The sequence below is a fragment of the Lissotriton helveticus genome, chromosome 4_1 (genome assembly GCF_964261635.1).
Source record: "Lissotriton helveticus chromosome 4_1, aLisHel1.1, whole genome shotgun sequence".
In the NCBI taxonomy this organism is placed as follows: domain Eukaryota; kingdom Metazoa; phylum Chordata; class Amphibia; order Caudata; family Salamandridae; genus Lissotriton; species Lissotriton helveticus.
The window spans coordinates 582,390,131-582,412,130 of NC_136063.1; the positions used below are offsets into that span (position 1 = coordinate 582,390,131).

Below are 22,000 nucleotides of genomic sequence, written 5' to 3' on the forward strand. Positions count from 1 at the left end.
AGAGCAGGAGACAAGGACAAAGGGTTTCCTGCCAGGGGCGGTGCCAGCACCGTCCCAGACAGGGTTTTGTGTATTGTAGGTAGGCAGGGCTTTAGAGGAAGGTGACTGCAAGTAGCACCCCGGTGCTCACTGTGCATAGGCCGGCTTGAACCAGTTCCAGGGTCACTCCAGACCCTGTGCTGGGGAAAAGCCCGCCAAGGAAGTGGGTGTAACCACCCCCCTCCTAGTCCCACCCATAGGGCAGGACTTAGTCGCGTGCCAGCCCCTTTTTACAGGATAAAGGTAGAGACTGGCCCCCTTCCAAATCAGATCATCTTTGAATCCTGAAACTACTTTCTGCGAAAGGAACTCAAGACTTCTTCCTAAGATTTCTCCCTTGTGACTAAGGAGTAGTCACCCTGCATCCGCAGGCACCATCTAAGAACACTGCGGTCTGCTGCAAGTCCTTCCTCCGGAATCCGACTGCCCAGCTCGACGAGAACCGGCTTCCCTGGCACCTCTGACCTCTACCCACCTCTACAGCCCAGCTGAGAACCGTGGGTGCGACGAGACCTCAAGGGACCGGCCATCTGCAAGACTTCTTTCCAGCAAGCCCGCCGAGTGAATTCCTGGTGAGTGCTTTGGGGTCCGAGAAGCCCCCACCCTGAGCAGCTCCAGCACCGAAGAGCAGCCCCCCAGCATCTCCACGATCTGCGTGGGGCCCTTCTGCTTTCCGCTGCTCACCGCGTTGTTTGGCTACTGGCCCGTTGGCTTGTGGCCTCCCTGACGACGCCCGACGACATTTCTGCTGCTGGTCTGGTTGCTCCAGACTGGCCCTTGCTCCCTCCCAGAAGAGGAGCACCCCGGACCCTCCTGGTCCACTCAAGACGCCATTTTGAGTCCACCGCGTGGGCTTGAATTAGCCAAGGCTTGTTGCCCAATCCTGGGTAACTTCGACGCCAACGACTTCATCCTCCGTGGGACAGCTCGCACCTCCATCCTGGTCGCCGACAACGCCTCCTGGTCCGAGAGACTGCAGAGCCCAGCAGCGCCCACTCACCTGACTGCGGTGACTTCGCCCGGTGCCATCCTGGTGCCCACTTAATCACTGGCTAGTGATTCAAGAACTTGGTCCCCTCTGCTTTCAGGTTTCTTCTTCCTCGATCCAGGCTTGGATCCAACGAACTTTCCTTCACTGGTCGCCTGCCAGCAACTTCCTTCTTCCAGGCTCCTGGTCCGGCAACGAGATCCCCGACGTCTTTTCAGACCTATGCAGCTGCAGCCCCTGGGCTAGGTAACTTCGGCACTTCGGTGTCCCAGCATAGCCTCACTATCCTAGGGTCAGGATCCACTGTCGTTTTCTTCCTACCAGGTCGGGTTCGCCCGTGAACACTAACTTTGCCTTTACTAGCTTCCATAGACTTTGTCCCGCATCCCGCGTGAGAGTGCACACTCTGCACCCGAGTTCCCTAGGCCTCCTGCTAGTAATCTAAAGGTTCAGTAGTCCAGTCCTAGCGATCCCAAAGCCTCTGAGAATCGTTACTTACCTGCTAGTAATTCGCATTCCACTTTTAAAGTATATGGTTTTTCGTGCCCCTCGGGCATTTGTGTATAACGTGCTAACTTAAGTATTTTCGTAAGAGTTTTGTTGTGTGCTTAGCACCCTGTCCTCATAAAGAGTACAGGGTTGTTGTGATTCTAATAAATACATTGTTTATTTTCATAACACTTGTGTGGTGTCCTTTCACTGGGTGTTCAAGGGGTAATGTGATGGTAAAACAGCTGGCTTAACACGCCCTCTAGAGTCTTAGCCTTAGACTGCTCGTATCCATGCTACTAGGATAGCTGGTCTATAAGGTTGACTTACAACCAATCATCAATAAGGGTTGTTTGGACTGATATATAGTGATCACTAGAATAGTGAGCACTGCACATCAGGCCAACTTCTCACAAGGATCCACTGTCGTTTTCTTCCTACCAGGTCGGGTTCGCCCGTGAACACTAACTTTGCCTTTACTAGCTCCCATAGACTTTGTCCCGCATCCCGCGTGAGAGTGCACACTCTGCACCCGAGTCCCCTAGGCCTCCTAGAAGTAATCTAACGATTCTATAGTCAAGTCCTAGCGAGTCCAAAGCCTATTAGTACTGTACTTACCTGCTAGTAATTTCGCATTCCACTTTTAAAGTATATGGTTTTTCGTGCCCCTCGGGCATTTGTGTATAACGTGCTAACTTAAGTATTTTCGTAAGAGTTTTGTTGTGTGCCTAGCACCCTGTCCTCATAAAGAGTACAGGGTTGTTGTGATTCTAATAAATACACTGTTTATTTTCATAACACTTGTGTGGTGTCCTTTCACTGGGTGTTCAAGGGGTAATGTGATGGTAAAACAGCTGGCTTAACACGCCCTCTAGAGTCTTAGCCTTAGACTGCTCGTATCCATGCTACTAGGATAGCTGGTCTATAAGGTTGACTTACAACCAATCATCAATAAGGGTTGTTTGGACTGATATATAGTGATCACTAGAATAGTGAACACTGCACATCAGGCCAACTTCTCACAATTTGTAACTGGCATTTTTTAAGAAGATATATTAAAACCTGTACAGCATGAAAAACTGAGACTTGGACTTTGAAGTCCAAGTGATTCTCACGAGAAAGACCGTGAACCTTTTTCAGTGTTTAGTTGGCACGTCGGGCACCATGAAATTAATCTGAACTGTTAAAACTGTTCCAGTCTGGGGCTGGAGAAAGGACATATTTTAGTCAGTTGTTTACTGCCTGTTGGTGTTTTGCGCCTGTCATCTCACTTTTCTCTGAAAAGCTATGTAATTTTTGTGCAAATACCATTGCGCTTAATTGTTTAAATCTTCTAGTTCGTTAGCATAATGAGCGCTCACTCCTTTTGCTTACCTGTCGCACAGAAAGTATAACCTATTGAGGATGCATCATAAGAGCTAATGAAGGTACATGCTGGCATTCATAAAAGTTTGCCTTTTTTCTGGAGATTTCATTTGTAATGGCAGATTCGCTTCCCAAGTTGCCCTCTTCATCTGCTGTCAGTTGTAGGTTGTTCATCTTTCAGTGGCTTGCTCTGTTTGTTGTGTGCTGTTATGAAAAGATCTCCATGTTGGCGCCATTCACACCAGGAGTCTTTTGCCTATCTGAGAGTCAGTCTCTTAGTTTGTACTTTAATTTCCGTTTATAAACGTCCCAGTGAAACTATCCTCTGTCCAATGGCCTCAAATCTTAGTGAAGGTATGTTTTACTCCGCTGTCTTGTACCATTAGCTGAAGATGCCACCAAAGAGTTTTTTCTGGCTTTTCTGAGGATTGTTTCCCCATAGCGTTTATAGTTGAGTTTAAAAATCTGAGGTGCTACTGCATTTTGTGAACCAAATGCAGTCTGAGTGCAGTGGCTACCTAGGGTGAAATGTCCCTTGGATGTAGATCCATCACCCCATATCTAATTTATTTTCATGTCACTATAATTGAGCAAAGCATTTATTCAAAGTTAATCCGATACATTTTGATCGAAAGCAGTTGCAGCTTATATTGTGGGTGTAGCACTAAAGGTAGTGGGGAAACTGACAATTGGAGGGCTAGTATTAGTCTAACTTGAATATCCTTTGTATTTCACCTCGTAGTCATGCTAGCAGTATTACTGGTAACTTCGACTAGTATTAACTGTTATAGTGTACAGGTGCTGTACTGTAAGCAAGGCCACTGGAATTATTCGATTCTGCAGCCGTGGCATTTGTTTGCATAAGGATACATTATCCACATGACCGAACATCTGCTGCATAATTTGCAGATTTAATTAAAAAAAAGTTTCTAGCTCAATGGATAATAAAATAACTAAACATGTAGGGGCTTGAATTGCCCCACAGTGGAAGGGCCTTTTCAAACGTCGACTGGTCACCTTTCATTTGAGTATTAAACAGTTAATAATGAGGTGGAACATTTACTCGGACAGCGATACATTTTTTTTTTCTTTTTTTTTTTTATCCTCATATTGCGAATTTTTATATGTATGGAGTTTTAGGTTTCTGCCTCTGATTGTATTTACTGGAGTGGCCCCTTGGTCTTCCGTGTCTGGGAAGTTGCCAAATTTTTCAGATTTCTCAGAGGAGTATCCTTAAACCATTACATGGTAACAGATCTGGTTTGGGATAGGGGTAAGAGCTAGCCACCTTGACTACTCGACAAGTATTTTACTCGTCCACCAGATGTCGTTTCGCATTAATCATTGGACCGTTTGTACCAACCCTGTATTGGAGTCTAGATGGTTTTCCAAGATTTCCCAAAATTTAAATCTTTTAGAGGTAGTTACCTTTCTGTCTAATTTGTTAACCCTTAAGACAGAATTCATCCATGCTCCATGTGTTGGAGGTGATGCACTAACCCAGTTGATACAGATCTCCCTCCTTGCCAGTACAATTAGCACAAAAAGGTTCTCTTGACATTTAGTTAATCTCCCTCCATCTTTTGTATCTTCTATCCCAAAAAGAGTTAGGGTTGTACTTACAGTTAGTTGTTTATGCATGATCATGCTCACGGTCTTACCAACTTCTTCACAGTAATCCTCCAGAGATGGGCAGTTTTTAAACATGTGGACATCTGCCTTTTCTTCCCCACATTTCGGACATTTTTTTACGCCAGCATTTTAAAATTTGGAAAGCTTTTTCGGAGTCCAATATGCACGGTGTATTGTATACAAGTGGTTTCTTTTCAGAGCCGCTGACTTTAGGGTTGACCAGCATTTTCCTACAGATTTTTTCCATATGTTATCCAGGTTGGCTATTTGTAGATCTCTCCCCCAGATTTCGTCCTCAATCTGTGTATCTCCATTTCCTGCTTCTATAAGGGCCCAGTACCACTTAGCAACCTCTTTGTTGATTAGTGAGTTTTTTACAATTTCTTTTTCCAGATTAGCGTTGTCTTGTTTATTTGTAGGGATGGTTCTGGCCCAGCTTGACATTTGATAATATTTAAATTTGGAAATTGAGTCATTGGTAATACTTTGTAGTTCTTCCCAAGTAACCAGAGAGGATCCTTTTAGTAGCTGACCCCAATAGTTAATATTGGCTAGTTTCAGGGGGTTTGCCATTGAGTCTTTTAGACATTCTGGGGTTCCTGGTGATTCCCATATGGGGGCCATTGTACTGTAATATTGGATGTTCAGAGATAATCTAATTTGTGTCCACAGTTTAGCTGCCTCTCTTAGTCTTCAATTTTATTTTTTTAAAGTATTTTGGATGCCCAAATTTGAATAGAAAGTGGTCCACTGACTGTCAGTACTTGCAAATATTTTGGATAATAATGATGAGTTTTGAACAATGTCCGCATGTTTTTAAACTGAAACGCTTTGTAATATTCCGTCAGGTCTGGGCTTGCTAGTCCATCTTGTTTTCCTCTTCTGAGTTTTTTCCAAGATATCCTCGTTCCCTTCGAGGCACATATAAAACAGGCATATTCCCCCTGTGGTTTTTTTAGAAGGGCTTTTCCAAATTCCAAGGGAATAGTATTGAAAAGATATGTATATTTGGGCAGAATCGACATTTGATAATATTTGATCTTCCAATAATACTAAGTGGGAGGCTGGACCACACTTTAAGTAATTTTCTCACCTCTCCTGCCACTTTGTTTAGGTTACGCTGTGGAATCTTCTCTAGATCGTGATTTACTAAGATTCCTAGATATTTTATTTCCTTCTTGATGTTTGAGTTCTTGAAGTGTGTATTCCAGGTCATTATTTCAGTTTTAGAGTGATTTACTAGGTAGCCTGAGATCTTTCCAAACGTACTTATGATCTCTTCTATGGTCGATTTAGAGCTAACATAATCATTCGTAAAGATCATCAAGTCGTCTGCATACAATGCGATCTTTTTTTCCCAAGCATGATGCGTAAACGGGGTTATTTCTTTAGTATTTCTTAGTTTATTTGCCAACGGCTCAATATATAAGTTAAAGAGCAGAGGCGAGAGAGGGCATCCCTGTCTGGTTCCCCTTTCTATGATCACATCCTCTGTGAGACTGCCATTAACTAGAATTTTTCTTTCATGACGTGCGTGAACGGTTGGCCTATGTTGTTTTTAGCCATAACTTTTTCAAGAAAGAGCCAGTTAACTCTATCGAAAGCCTTAGCGGCATCAACGGTAAGTATTGTGAGCGGGATTTTCTCTTGCGTGGCAATGTCGATGGTGCTCAGGAGTTCGTGAGTAATTTCATGCAGTTGTCTTCCTTTAATAATTCCTTTTTGGTCCGTATTTATGAGTTGGGACATTACTCTTCCTAACCGGGCTGCCATAATTTTTGTGAAGATTTTATAATCTGCATTAAGCAGCGATATAGGCCGATAAGACTCACATCTATTAGGGTCCTTGCCTGGTTTTAGGATGATGGTTATTACGGCGTCATTCCAGGAGTCGGGGATTTTATTTTGTTGTTTGAGAGTCAGGTTTGCCAGCTCTGTGATGTATGGTGACAGTGTCGCTTAATATCATAGAGTTCATTTGGTAGAGCGTCTGGGCCTGCTGCCTTACCTTTTTTAAGTTTTTAATTGCCTCCTCTACCTCACTTATTTGAATCTCTTTATTCAATTCTTCCTTTTCCTCTTCTGTTAATGGTAAAGATGGTATAGCATCAAGGTATTCATCAATCTGACCTTCTAGAGGATTAGTATCTTCCGTGTATAGTTCTGTGAAGAATTTCTTGAACTCTTGTCTGATTTCATTCTCGTCAGTACTTCGGTTCGCCTGGCCGTCTTGATGTATACTCCTTACTTTATTCCTGGTTTGATCTGTTCTTAGTTTCCACGCAAGCCACTTTCCGCAACCTTCTCCGTATTCATGATGTCTTAATTTGCTTGATTCCCATTGTGTACGCACTCTGTCTTCTAGTGTATCCTCAAGTTTTTCTTTCTGACTTTGTCTCTTTCTTTCCAGTTCCTTTTTCCTGGTTATGTCTTGTTCTACTTTTAATTCGCCGTCTAAGGAGTTGATGTTATTTTCCAGATCTTATCTCTCGCTTAATTTTTTTATTTTTATATGCTCCCAAACTTATTAATTTTCCCCTTTGTACTGCTTTGTAAGTATCCCAAGTGATCTGTTTAGTCGTACCGATTTTATTATTTTCAAAGAAATTTTCTGTTTCTATTTAAAGTTCCTTTACAATTTGCTGATCTAGTAGTATGGATCGTTCTACCGTAAATCTTTTTTGAGTTTTTGTTGTCTCTACTTTGATTGTTAGTTGAACCGCAGAGTGATCTGATAAATGAGCCGGTAGGTGAACTAAGTTTTTTACTCTCACTGATAAGTCTGTCAATAAGGAAGTAGTCAATTCTCGACCTATGTCCTAGTTTTTTGTTGTGCAATGTAAAAGGCTGATTTTTTTCCCCTTTCTCTCCAAATATCTATCAGTTCGAAGTCTCTTTTGTATATACTAATCCACTCCCTCATTTTTGGTAAGTTTGCCTGCCTGCCCGGGGGAAACCTATCGATTTTGGGATCCATTATGAGGTTAAAATCACCTCCCAGGATTATTGGGGTGGTGGCTAGTAATAGATGAGAGTAGAGTTTCCGTAAGGGGTCTGCGTCTAAGTTGGGTCCGTAATATCCTGCTATTGTATAAGAGCTGTTTTCAATCCTTAGTTTCGCTATTGCCCATCTCCCCTTACCATCTACTTCTTCCGAATCTAGGGTAGCTTTAAGTGACTTTTTAATTATCACTATCCCTTTAATATTACATTCTTGTGTAGTGCATATGTATCTGTCTACCCATGTCAGATTCTTTATTATTTGGGCCCACTCTTCTTTTAGTAGATGTGTCTCCTGTAATATAATATTTTCACATTCTGATGTTCTAAGGTACTCAAGAATCCTGTTCCTCCTGCTTTTTGTCCTCATACCATTTACATTCCAGGAGAGAATTTTAACGTTTTTAGTCATGCTCCCCATCTACTCTATTTCTCCCTAGCGCGTTCCGATCCCGTTTACTGTTTATTTTATTGTGTATGATAGGCAGCTCCTTTTCATTTTTCCATTTTTTCTGACATTTGAGGATTTTTTTCTCTATTTTTTCCCTATTTTGCTCCCCACCCTCGTTCTGATTTGTGCATTTTTTGTGTTTTCTTTTTAGTGGTTTGTTTTTACCCTCCCTGGGGAAGCCTCCTTCTTTTCTTAGGGTTATCTTCCTAAACCTTTGCGGCCCCTTTACCCCTGACTCTTGACATATATATGTGTTTGAAAGTTATTTCTACAACGCCGTACACCATTAATCAACTTTTTTTTTTTGTACTGCAGCTAAAACTCTAATATATGGTAGAAAGGATTTCTTCTTTATCTTATCGGCTCTTCCTACATGGTTTTTTCTCGCATTAAATCTATGAGAGATTTTACTTCTTCTGGGTCCCTTATGTTTCTCATTTTGTTTCGCCACATTATCCTTAACGAAGGAGGGAACTTCATCTGAACCGTTGCGCCAAGTTGTTATTCTGGCATTAGGTTCCCTAGCTCCCATTGTCTACTTTGAGAGGCTTTAGACATGTCCGATCTAATTTTGAAGGACCAGTTATCTTTGTTAAAGTTACCCTTTTTCAACGCCTCTCCCAGGATTTTTTCTTTTAAAACATAGGTTTTGAAGTTCACAAGTATTTTTCTTGGTGTTTTCCTCTCCTTGTTCTTACTGAATGGATCCCTGTGTGCTCTTTGTATGTCTTCGAGCAACGCTCTATCCGCCCATGGGAAATGCTCTAATAGTAATTCCACCACATATTTTTTAATGTCAGAACCTTCTTGGTTTTCTGGCACATTTAATATCCTTAAGTTGTTTTTTCTAGCTTGGTTCTCAAGCGATTCCATCTTCTCATGCATTGTTTTACTCTCCTGCTTCAGGGAGTTTATCTCCTTCTGGTTTTTTTCCACCTTCTTATTCAGGGTGCCAACTTCGCTCTCTATAGCAGTCACTCTGTCTCCCAATGCGTTGAGCTTGTTGTCTAGTTTCTCACATGCTTCTTGGATTTTATCTTGCTTGGCTTCTGATATGGTGAATTTCTCTCGCATCTCCGTCCATATTTTCTCAAGGAATTGATCTGTGTGGCTTTTCGGAATACCATCTCCCATTTTTTGTAGCTCCGGCCCAAGCATCCCATTCTCGCCGTCTGTTGTTTCCTCCCTTATCTCTGCGGTTCCAGTGTCTTTAGCGCCCCCGGTTGCCATGATGCTCTCTGGGAGGGCGATATTCGCTTCTTCTTCCCTGTTTGCTTCTCTGGTTGTCGAAAAAGCCAGTTTAATTTGTGCCGCCTTGTTCTTACTGCTAACTGGAGGTATTTTTTCGTGGTCTAAATTTGCTTGTGAATTTTGTTGTGGGTCAGGTAATACTGGAGGAGGCACGATTTTTTTGCTCTGTTAGAAGAGGGCGTTCTGGTGTTGATTGTATTGGTAGCTGTCCCTGTTCCTCGGTGTATGAGTTCTGTTTTAGCTGAACTTTAAAGTAAGTTCTTAGTGATGGTGTTATCTTAATTTTTATTTTCTGTGATGTATCAGTTTTGCCTCTGGTTGGAGCTTTTTCGCTTTCAACATTTGTTTTTATGCTCTCTTTGGATGGCTTCTTGACTCTTTTTTTGATCTCTCTGGGAGAAATCCCTTTTGGGTATTGTTCCTGTTTGAGAAAGTTCCTGTTTCGCAGGCTGTAATTCGATATAACCTGCCTGTCTTGTTTGCCCGGTGCACCCACCAGTTTATTTCCTGTGTTGATTTCCAAGCCTACTGCTGGTTCAGTTTGTTTGGGGACTTGCTTACATTCACTGCACCCACCCTCACCTCCCTCCTCTGTAACTTTTAGTCTAGCGCTCATATGCCTCAGTATCCTGTCCTTTCCTAATTTTGCAGCGCTCCTTTCCTTTGTTAATCCTTGAATTTCAAATGTATGCACACTCCCGAGAGAATTAGCCCACTTGCCTCTTTTAACAATGTGGTCCGGTCCGCTTTCTCTGCCACAGGCACATTTTTCGCTCCAGCCGCCCCTCCGTAGCTCCACCGCTGATCCTGCACGGTCTGGCGAGGCTCTGCCGCTCGTGCCCCGGAACAGAAACCACACTCTCCCGGAAGCCTTTCCGGCGATTGCCTTCGCTTTTGCGGCCGCGGCCCAGATCCCAGTGTCGCACTCTGGCTCGCTAGCTTCACCGGATCTAACACTCCACGCACGTCAGGAGGCTCGGGAAGCCGGGGCGGGAAATCGCACACTGTCGGGAGGTAAGCTACCATTCCTCAATTGACCTCCGTTAACTCAACCGCTTCCAACGGTCGGGTCCACTCGGAGTGCCTTATTTCGTACCTTATTCTATGTATAGAATATATAATGTCACGGAGTATCGCTGCATTTTCTCTTCTGTTTTTTTGGTGCTTTTCTCAGCGTTGTTTATCTCACTTCCTCATGTCAGAGGAGTCTGGTGTCAGGAGCTCATCAACCGAGCGTCGTCCTCGGCCGCCATCTTCCTGAGGTGGAACATTTACTCGGACAGCGATAACATTTTAAAATAAACTTAATGCAGTGATACTGTTACAAAATGTTATGCATAATTTCTTTCATTGCCACATAATTTAGTTTACCCTGTGTCATAATTTAGTCCGTCCCTGTCCATTTGTCACCCTGGCTAGAATGATGGAGTCAGCAGTACAGTAGTAATAGTACAATTAGTAGTATTACTAATTAAGGAAGTTTTAGTGCCAACCAGCCTCGAGGGGTATGTTTCCACCGCCTCCTCTGGGTTTTCGGCCTCGATGTCCTGCCATTCCTTGTCTTGGGCCGTCAAGGAACCTGAGCCGTAGCTTGACTGCTGTTCCCCGTAATCCCCTTCTGTGTAGTAGAGGTCTTCCTCCTCTTCGTGATCCGAAGGTTCCGGAGTTTTCGGCGGCTCTTCGACGTCGAACTCCTCGAGCTCCTGTACCTCAGCGACGGTCGGTGCCGGCTTCGAGGGGATCTTGTAACTTCGATGAAAAAATGAGAAGTCCTTCTTTCTCTGAAGGATGTTCTCCATTTCGGCCTCGAGCCTTCTTCTCTTTCTCTGCATTTCTGCGGCCTGTTCGTCGTCTAGCGTTTCGGCCGCTCTCTTCGGCGGCGGTGACGTCGAAGCTTTCTTCGGCTCCTTTTCTTTCGAAGTCGAAGGCCCATTTCGGGGGCTTGCTTCGATGACCTTTGCTTTTCGCTGGTCTTCGGCCTCCGGGAATCCTTCTCGGAGGATCCGCTGGGCTCTTTTTCGGAGGATGCAGCTTCGGTCGTCGTTTTTTTTTTTTTTTTCGGCGCCGGTGCTCCTTTCAAGGCTCTGTGCTCAGACTTTCGAGAGTCTGCCTCAGGTTTTCGAGGCTCTGTGGGAGTTTTCGGGGTCGTAGACTCTCCTACCTTATCAGGCGTTTTCTTATCGGTCTCGGCGACCGTGGAGTCATCTGGGCCTTCGGCGATGTTGTCCTCGTCGGTGGAGAGGCCAAGTTCATAAAGCATCGGGGCTTGGCCCTTGCCCTGCATCGTGTGGTGAGCCGTCCTCTGTCTTTCTCGAACTCCGAGTCTTCGGCTTGAAGACGCAGCAGGCGTTGCAGTATCTGCTCTCGTGGTTGATTGGCAGGCAGAGGTTGCAGACTGGGTGCTGGTCCTTCTGTGCGAACTTGTGGTGGCAGTTCTTGCAGAATTTAAAGGGCGTCTTGTACATCCCTGCGCTCAGGGGGCCCCCTGTGTGCGCATTCCTCCAAGGACGTCGAAAATTTCGAAGTTCTCTCCTTTCTTCGTCGTCTCCTTTCTAAAGGTCCTCTTCTCTCGATCTTCTCAGGTCTTCACCGTTGAAGATTTGCTGTATTTCCTTCTTTTCTCCTCCAAAACTTCTGGAGCTTCACGCGACGATCCAGACTCAACGGCGGAAAAAAGAATCTGAAGATGGCGCCCAAGGGTGGTAGCTTCCGCCGGAAGCACGCCGACGTCACCGAAGGGACACCAAATGGTTGGACGTCGACGCCCACCTGGGCTACAAAAAAAAAGAGACTACGATTCCAGACCCAACCACCAGATTGCGGAATATGCACAGCATAGTGAATCCAGAAAGATTCATGCTGCAAAACTAAGAAAACCTAAACGAAAAATGGGGTTAACAGCCTGCCTACATTGGTCTACAATACTATATTCTGGTGTATCCTAGGTCTTTTCAGCCTTCACCAGTTTTTCTTCCCTTCAACTTCAAAATGCTGGTTTTTGGTGCAGACTGACAAGGGCAGGTTGTGCTTTGTTAGCTGGAGTATGTCCATTTCAATTTGTATCTGGCCTGAAGAGCATTTTATGAGGAATTTGCATTTTCGCTATTAGACACTCCCTCATTAGTGCGGTTTCATAAATTCACCAATCTAGTTACTCGAGTGGTAGCCGGGCCGCCACTTGAAAAGATTAACTCTTGCCAGTAGCAAGGCAGTTGTTTATTAAGGGCCTCTTCTTGGGAATTTGCTGTGTGCAATGTAGTCCTTTGAGCTGTTTTCCGTCTTAGGTTCAAAGTAAGCTCTACAAAATTCTTTTGTTCCATACAAAAAAATTGGTTATAAGAGCCATTCTGGAGACAAGACTTCTAAGAGCCATCCTTCTGTCTTCAAACACCTTGCAACCTCGAAACAGTGACTCTTTATTGGGAGAGTAGTGCTGTTCCAGATCAGAACTCTGTAAGGTTGGTAGTCAAAGATGCTGCTCTATCTTCGAGAGTGGTGTGTCAAATTGGTTACAGTATCAGGGAATGGACTGTAGATTGAAGCCTGTTTGGTCACCGATCTCTTCCTCTGAAATGATGGTCACAAGCTCCTAGTCTAATACTGAGCTGCTCATCCGTGTCAAGAACTGCAAATCTCTAACAGCAAAATATGGCTGAAGCATTACCCCACAGATAGTAGTGCTGCCCTGTTCTTTGTTTTTCCTCCCCTTTTTCTGTTTTAAACCTCTAGTAGCACCCGCTCCACTCCACCTTCATGGGATGGCAATGGGGAAGGGAGAGCGACTGTCTCCCTTTAATTGCTATTCATCGACTCCTCGCTCACTCGAAGCACGACCCACTCGCTTTCACCATCCGCATTGGCAGGACACCACCATATTTCTCCTGCTTTAGGGATATGCTGCTCCAGTGAACCGCAACAGTCCTAACTATTGTAAGTCGATTGGTGATTACATGCAGACAAACTACACTAGTTGGATCGCATTGGCTTCCCTTTAGGAGGGATTGAAATTGGTTGTCCGCAGGGATTTTATTTCCATATCTGCCTCAGGACATCGACTCCGTAAGGAGAAGCAGAAGAACCTTGAAAGTAGTACTTGAATTTAAAGCCCTCCACAAGTTCCCTGGGGCCCATTGGGTTTGGAGGGAGCTAGAGCGATCGCGCTTGCTCATTATAAGAACCTTGATGTAGACAGAGCGGAATATGCCCTAGTTTGCTTGAAGCATAAGTACTACTTGGGTAGCAACCGCTGCGGGTGAATGCTGGCCCACCCATCAATAGCATGCTACGATTCTCTTCTGCTCCCCTCAGGCAATTCGCACTACTCCAACCACTACTGTCCATTCCTACACGGAGGTGCCTTTTGCAACTTTTAGAAGTCTCCCGGATTTGATCTCACAAGGGTCAAGTTGGTTTAATTCCAGGATGGCAATGTGGGGACAACACTGTACATCTACCATTAGCTCAACAAAGTGTCTCGATCCCAAAGGGAAGCCCTTCTCTTGATCGACACAGAGAATGCATTTAATAAGAGTCCACTGGCCTTACCTTTTTTGGACTTTAGAATGCCTTAATCCTGGGGACCAGTTTCTTGGTTGGATTGGGAGCATCTATAGCTCACACATAGCTAAGGTGGGAGTTAATGAGCTTTTATCTCTTTCCCTGGTAGGGCATGAGACAGAAACGCTCCCTTTCCCTCTTGTTTGCTCTATATGGGGCCCCTTGCCCTACACATGTGGTCACATCCAGATATCTCTGGCATCACATTTGGTCATGAGCAACATCTAAATAGCTTGTATGTGGATGACCTGATTTTAGCTGTTTCAGACCCTTTTACTTCTCTCCCTGCCTTAGTTTCGGAACTCAAGACTTTTGGATCCCTTTTCGTGTTTGAAATCAAAATGAAAAAATCAAAAATTTTAAATCTTTCAGTGCCCCCCACTCACCCCCCAAATAAGCTATCTTGCCCAATTCCCTTTTTTGGGGCGTCTACTTCATTCCTTATCTCTGGGTCCATTTGGCAAATACTATGACTATTGCTCTTACCTATAGCGCATTCACTAAACAACTGCGGTCAGCTATCCATTGCTGGAATGGCCTGGGCTTATCCTGGATGGGTAGGATCACAGCATCCTTTATCAAGCATTGCCTTTGACGCCACCTATTGACCCCATTCCATGCCAATCGAGATTAACAGGTTTATTAATTGGGGGAGTAGGGGGGGTCCTCACTTACATATAAATAGTCTCTTCCGCTCTACACACGATGGTGGCCTTGCAGTACCTTCATTCTCCAGTATTAGGGGTGTCTTTCATAGATTCACATGCTTGAATATTCCCCGTCGTCGAAGTGGGAGTCCCACGGTACATAAAATAGCAGTAATATATGCATACATAAGTAAAATTATTATAATTATAAAATACATATACATATAAATATATATACATATATATATAAAATACAATAAACTCAAAAGTACCATAGAACTGAATAGGCCCATTGAAAGCCTAAGGGAGAAACTCAAGTTAGTAACAAATCAGTATCATTATGTTTTGGTCCATATTCCAATCAGGCTGCAGTTCCCTCTAGAACCTTCTCCTCAGAAGCCCAAGACCTCAGATTTTCTACCGCACGTCGTGTGAAGGGAGTCTCCCTGAGCTCTGCTCAGTTTTCTTCTTCAACTAGCTGTTATTTCTTCAAAAATGTCTTCAAATAAGAAATCTTTGTTTAAAGCCTGCCCTTCTTGTGGCAAACTGTGTCTTTTCCATGAGGATCCTCACAGTAAATGCATTTACTGTCTCTACCCAGACCACGAAGTTCAGAACTGTAAGTACTGTCGCACTTTTCCTCCCAAGACTCTGAGGGATAGAGAGGCCTGTCTCCTTCTGTGGCTACAGAAGTTGAAGACTTCAGAGTCTGGTTTCTGATGTGGAAAGTTTTTCTTCAGGTATTTCCAGATCCTCTCAAGCGTGGGTCTGAAACTGAGGTTCCATCTCCTTTTCTTAAGAAGAGTAGACTGTTGGAATCCTCCAGGATTGTTTCCCCACAGGATTTGCTTCAGGGCACGTCTACGGGACCTGGTTCTCTGACGTCTGCGCCCAAAGCCATGCCTTCCTCTAAAAAATCTGGCATGGGCTCGTCGACGCACCCGTCGACGTCTTCAACGACGACGAAGTCTGTAACCTCTACCTCTACGTCGTCGCCGACATGTTCTAGGTCATCCACTGCCGCGTCGACGACTATCACCTTGTCGACGGCAGCCCAGGAGATGAGACCCATTACGTCGATTGTTAAGATCTCGTCGACGAGTGTCAAGTCAGTACCGTCGACGAAGAAATCATCGTCAACGCTTCTCTCGTCGACGCGAACACGTCCCGTCGTCGACACGAATACAGACGACGAAGACCACGTCTAAAAGAAGCTCGTCGACGGCCTCGTTGACGGCGCCTCTGTCGACGGCCGTAACATCAGCGCCGACGATTCAGTCGACGGCTATCTCGTCGACGGTTACTTCGTCATCGACGATCAAAACTCCGCTATCGTCGACGACTCCGTCGACGGATAAGACTTCTTCGTCGACGATGGGAAAATCTTCAATTTCAACTCCTCAGGCTGGTCATACAACTACGGCTGTTGCATCAACGGGCTCGTCGGCTTCTCGTCCTCCGACCTCAGCTACCATTTATACAGTGGTTACTGCTTCTACCTTGAAGACGGTACCTCTCATTCAACTAAGTCCTATAAGGAGTGGTGCCCGTCTTCCAGACAAATTGTTTCAATCCGGTGGAGAAGAATCCGACCACGAATCTGAAGTGGAACAACTGTTTGAACAGGCATCTAGTCCATCTGATTTGCACATTAAGTGCCAGGAGTACAGTGATGAGGGTGACGAAGAGGAATACGTCGAAAGTGGGAATGATTTATTTCCTGTTGACGAAGCAGAAACTGTCACTTCAGAACCAGTTACACAAATTCCTTTCTCTTTAGTCAAAAATTTGCAGCACATGCTTGATGACTATAACCGCAGGTTCCCTCCATCTACACCTGCCTCCCCGGCATTACAACCTCCTCCCCAGCCTCAACTACAACCTCCACAAGCACCTGCTACGGTTCCACCCGCGTCACCGGGAGGAACTCGTCCTGACACTGACAATGAGGATCCTGCTCCTCAAGACACTGATGACGTCGATATGAATGAGTGGGACAATTACAGGGCACAAACACCTTCCACTCCGCCCACTTCACCTCTTGCATCGCCTCCAGTGGACATTGCAAACTTCAATAATTTAATGGTCCGTGCTGCGAAACGCTTTCATCTCACTGTAGAGAAACAGCAACATGAGTGAATGCTTCCTGTATGATTTTAAGGACATTTCACAAAGACAATCGCACACAATTCCAATTATTGACTTTATTTGGTCGGAGGGCCTTAAACTTATGGAACCATCCGAATTCAGTACCTGCAGTCTTGCCCAGATTGAACAAAAAATATAAGGCTCCAGCGTCCGCTCCAGCCTGTTTGGTATCACAACCAAAAGCAGACTTGGTTATTACTCAAGCGGCACAGAAAAGATCTTGTGATACGGCAACACCACTCACGTCTCCTCCTGATCAGGAAGGCCGCAAGCTGGACTTTATAGGGAAAAAGTTTCCAACAATGGCGGCCACTACTGTCAGAGCGGCTAATACTTTGGCTATTCTGGGCCGTTACGACCGCCAGATGTGGTCCGAGATTGCCGCATTGATTCCTCAAATGTCTGAGACCATCCGTACAGAAGCACAGGCTATTATCCAGGAGGGAGAGGTAATCTTGTCTGAAATTATCGAATGCGCACTCGACATTTCATCCACGGGCTTTCGCCAATTAGCTGGAGCTGCAGTCTTGAGGCGTCAAGGCTGGCTGAAATCTACAACTTTTCGCCCAGAAGTACAAGCAAAGGTCCTTGACTTGCCGTACGATGGAGATTCTTTGTTTGGCAAGCATGTGGACGATGCTCTTGAAGCGATCAAAAAGGACACTGACACCGCAAAGTCCTTAGCTACTCCAATATAAAAAGTGGCCCTTTCGGGGAGCACGAGGTAGAGGCGGGGGCTCCTCTACTTTTCGTGGATCAGGCCAGTATCGCTCATACAATACCTACAGCGATAACCGCCAGAGAGGTTCATACCAAAACCAAAATCGTGAGTCTTCCTGCAGACCATACCAAAGGAAAACAACTTATAGAGGTGGTGCAAACAACAAAAAACAGTGACAGTTTCAGTTCCTTTCGTCTGCCGACTGTGCATCTTGGAGGTCGCATCTCAAAATTCTTTTGCAAATGGTCCGAAATCACCTCCGACCAATGGGTCCTGGACGTTGTCTCCAAAGGCCATACCCTGGAGTTCACACAATTCCCTCCCACTCGTCCACCTTCGGGGCCACCCTCTCCCCACCTCAAAGAACTTTTGGCCCAGGTGAAATTAATGATCCTGAAAGGAGCCATCGAGGTAGTGCTGCTAGGTCAACGCGGCAAGGGATTCTATTCCCGCTTTTTCTTAGTCAAGAAAAAGTCTGGAGAATGGCGCCCAATTTTGGATTTGCGGGCCCTAAACAAATTCATCCTTTCCAAAACTTTTCAAATGCTAACTGCTTCAAATCCTGAATTACCTCAATCCAGGGCAATTCTTCTCAACGATAGACCTCCAGGATGCATATTTCCATGTGCCAATCCACCCCAGACACAGGAAGTATCTGCGCTTCACAGTCGGGACACCTGCACTTCCAATTCAAGGTCCTACCATTTAGCCTCCGTTCAGCACCGAGGGTCTTTACCAAGATCATGGCCCCGGTAGCTGCCTTTCTCCGCCTACGAGGCATACAATTCTATCCATACCTGGACAACTGTCTCATAAAGGCTCCGAATCTTCAACTGGCAATCCAGCATACAGTCTTGCCTCTCCCTGTTTCAAGACTTGGGTCTTTCCATCAATTGCCAGAAGTCACACTTTCGCCCATCTCAGCGGCGAGATTTTCTAGGAGCCTCGCTAGATTCTCATCTGGCAATGTTTTTTGTCTCCCAGGAACGACAAGAAGGTATGCTCCGGATGGTACGATCACTCCAGTCAAAACTGTACGTTTCAGTCCGGATGTTGAAATCATTCCTCGGCATGGCCTCTTCTGCCATACAGTTGATTCCTCACTGCAGACTACATATGAGGGTCATCCACGAAGAGTTGGACAAGCAGTGGAAACAGATCTCCGGATCATTCAACGACCGGAACCTTCTCACGCCCCGTATCCTAAGGGCTCTGGAGTGGTGGGCTCACCCTCCAAACATTTCAAAGGGTCGGTCTTTTCAAGACACTACTCCTACTCTAACGCTTACGACCGATGCATCCATGGAGGGCTGGGGTGCACATATCGAAGGCCTATCAGTACAGGGAAAATGGATTGCGGTCCCGCGCACTTGGCACATAAACCGCCTGGAGCTTCTGGCGATCTTCCTTGCCCTAAAGTCTTTTCAAAGGATTGTTCAAGGTCAATCCCTGCTGGTGAGGACAGACACCACCAGCATGCATTACCTGAACAAGCAGGGCGGCACCAGGTCCCTTTTGCTTTCCCAACAAGCACAGAAGATCTGAAATTGGGCGATTTGTCATCAAATTAATCTCACAGCCATCCATGTGCCGGGTGTTTCCAATGTTCTGGCGGATTCACTCAGCAGATCATTCTCGGACAATCACGAGTGGGAACTCAATCAACCAACTCTCGAGTTCATCTTCCGCCAGTGGGGCCAGCCGCAAATGGATCTTTTTGCGACTATCACCAACAGGAAATGCCAACGCTTTGCAAGTCTTCATCCCCACAGAGTCGAGCGGAAATGCATTTTCGATCAGCTGGTTGAACGCATTCAGCTACGCTTTTCCTCCTCTTCCTCTGATTCCGCGCTTACTACACTACACAGAATGAGGCTTCAACCCTGCCACATCATCCTGATTGCACCCAAATGGCCGCGGCGCCCATGGTTCTCGGATCTGCTCTTGTTCTCCTAGAACGAGCCAATTCCGCTTCATCCACTGCCTCACCTCCTCACGATGCAGCAGGGGCAGATTTGCCATCCGGATCCAGCATACCTCCAGCTCCATGCCTGGAACCTCAACACCATGAATTTGCGCGTCTAACCATCGATGCTGACTGTAGGGAAGTGTTGGCGCACGCCCGTGCTCCTTCCACCATTAAAACCTATCCGTTGAAGTGGAAGCGTTTCTGTGTCTGGTGTCACACCAAAGCCTTGGATCCGATGACCGCCAAACCAGAACAGATCCTGCCTTTCTTCCTATCCCTTGCAAAGTCAGGACTTTCCCACTCCACTCAAAGTATTTTTAGCGGCTCTCTCCCGCTTCCGCCATGATGGTTCGACTTCACTGTATTCATCTAGAATCATCCAACAGTTTTTCAAAGGTCTCTTCCGTATGTTTCCGCCCATTCGGCGTCCTCCGCCTGCTTGGCGCTTGAATCTGGTTTTGTCTCAGCTCCTCCTACCTCCTTTTGAACCCATCCACTCAGCAAGCTTAAAATTCCTCACGTGGAAAGTTGCCTTATTGCTCGCCTTGACATCATCTAGGCGTGTCAGTGACATTCAGGCATTCACAATTCAGCCTCCTTTTCTTCAGTTTTCAAAAGACACTGTTACATTACGTACTAATCCAACATTTTATTCCGAAAGTTCCCAGTGATTTCCATCTCAACGAACCAATCATTTTAAGAACTTTCTTTCCTAATCCACAGACTCCTGCGGAACGTTCATTACATTCCCTTGATGTGAAACGTTGCCTTAAATTTTACATTCAGCGCACTGCATCCATCAGGAAATCTGATCAATTGTTCGTGGCCTACGGCCCGATCTGCAAAGGACAACCTGTTACCAAACAAACTATTACTAGGTGGATTTCCTCCACCATTACCTTTTGTCATCAACGGGCTGGCAAGCCTCTTCCAGCTTCAGCACGTGCTCATTCCACTAGAGCTGTGTCAGCCTCTACTGCCCTCTTTGCGGGGGTACCTCTACGACACATTTGCAGAGCTGCTACGTGGTCGAGCAGCCATACTTTTACGAAGCACTACTGTCTCCAGTCAACAGACGCCGCTGATGCAGCAGTCGGACAAGCGGTGCTGCGGAATCTTTTCCAGTGAAGGTGAGCCTCTGTTGCTACCCGCCTCCAGTCATAAAGGTTTTTTCCTATTTAATATGTATATTTATTATATGCTTCAATTTACTGTTACCTTTATGACTTATATGGTGCTTACTGCTTTCTACTCTTATTCAAGCATGTGAATCTATGAAAGACACCCCTAATACTGGAGAAGAACATAAGTTACTTACCTGTAAACTGTGGTTCTCCAGTATTAGTGTCTTTCATAGATTCACATGCGACCCTCCCATCCTCCCCTCAGAGGCTCTCTTCTCCTCAGGCACTTTTTTGATTACTCTGTGCTACGAAAATCTGAGGTCTTGGGCTTCTGAGGAGAAGGTTCTAGAGGGAACTGCAGCCTGATTGGCTGGAATATGGACCAAAACATAATGATACTGATATGTTACTAAGTTGAGTTTCTCCCTTAGGCTTTCTATGGGCCTATTCAGTTCTATGGTACTTTTGAGTTTATTGTATTTTATTTATATATATATATATATATATATATATGTATATATATGTATGTATATATATGTATATATATGTATATGTGTGTGTATTTTATAATTATAATAATTTTACTTATGTATGCATATATTACTGCTATTTTATGTACCGTGGGACTCCCACTCGACGACAGGGAATATTCAAGCATGTGAATCTATGAAAGACACCAATACTGGAGAACCACAGTTTACAGGTAAGTAACTTATGTTCCTCCTGCGGTACTACTCCACCTCGCCACTTCAAGCTCCGGTGGAGTAGACCTCACCGAGAAACACTGGTGTCTCATGGACCTGGCAGTCTCTGGCTCCCATATTTGGAAAGAACCCTAACTTCTCAAGAAACATGGGGTTCTGATACTGAGTGGACAGGCATATTTTACCGAACTTGACATATGGCACATAACAAGTCTAACACAGACACTGTATACAAGATTGTGTCCTATTGGTACATGACTCCGGTGAGGATTAGGACATGGAATGTCCAACGCTCTAAGGAATGTTGGAAAGGATGCGATGGGTTCACTCCATCTTTTATGGCACTGCCCCAAGCCATCTGTTTTTGGGATCAGGTTTTAAACGACCTAGAAAAAGCCTTCGCAACTTCATTCCACGTTTTCCCGTCTATACTATCTCCAGACTTTTCCCCTCTATTCTCGCAGACGAAAACACATGGCATTGGCATTAGGCTGCGCTGCAGCACCAGGTTATTCTTGCGCTTTGGGGTCTGACAATAAGACTGTATTAACATGCTCACACAAGGAGATGGACGGAGCACTGACATTTTTCAGACACTCACCCCAGTCAGATCTTAGTTGAATCCATCATCGTTCTTTAGCTCACTTAGCCACCTCAGTTCAGACCCAGCCACCTCAGTTCAGACCCAGCTGTATGTTTGACCCTGTGTCTCATGGGAACAGTCCAGCCCTAACTGCCCAGCCAGGTCTTACCTGAACCGGAAACAAGCAACCTAGTTCATTCAGCTAACAACTATTTATTTGCATCTTGATCTTTTGCAGGTTAAGACTTTTTTACAGACGCGCACCATGGCTTTAATACTCACTAGCACCATAGTTCCATTGGTTAAACAGCAAAGTGATTATTTTGGCATGT

General features: G+C 45.2%; 1 long non-coding RNA gene across 7 annotated transcripts in view; it reads left to right on the plus strand.

Annotated features, from left to right (window-relative positions):
• LOC144828759 (uncharacterized) overlaps positions 1 to 22,000 on the plus strand; it is a 132,686-nt gene that overhangs the window by 93,423 nt on the left and 17,263 nt on the right. The window lies entirely within an intron of this gene.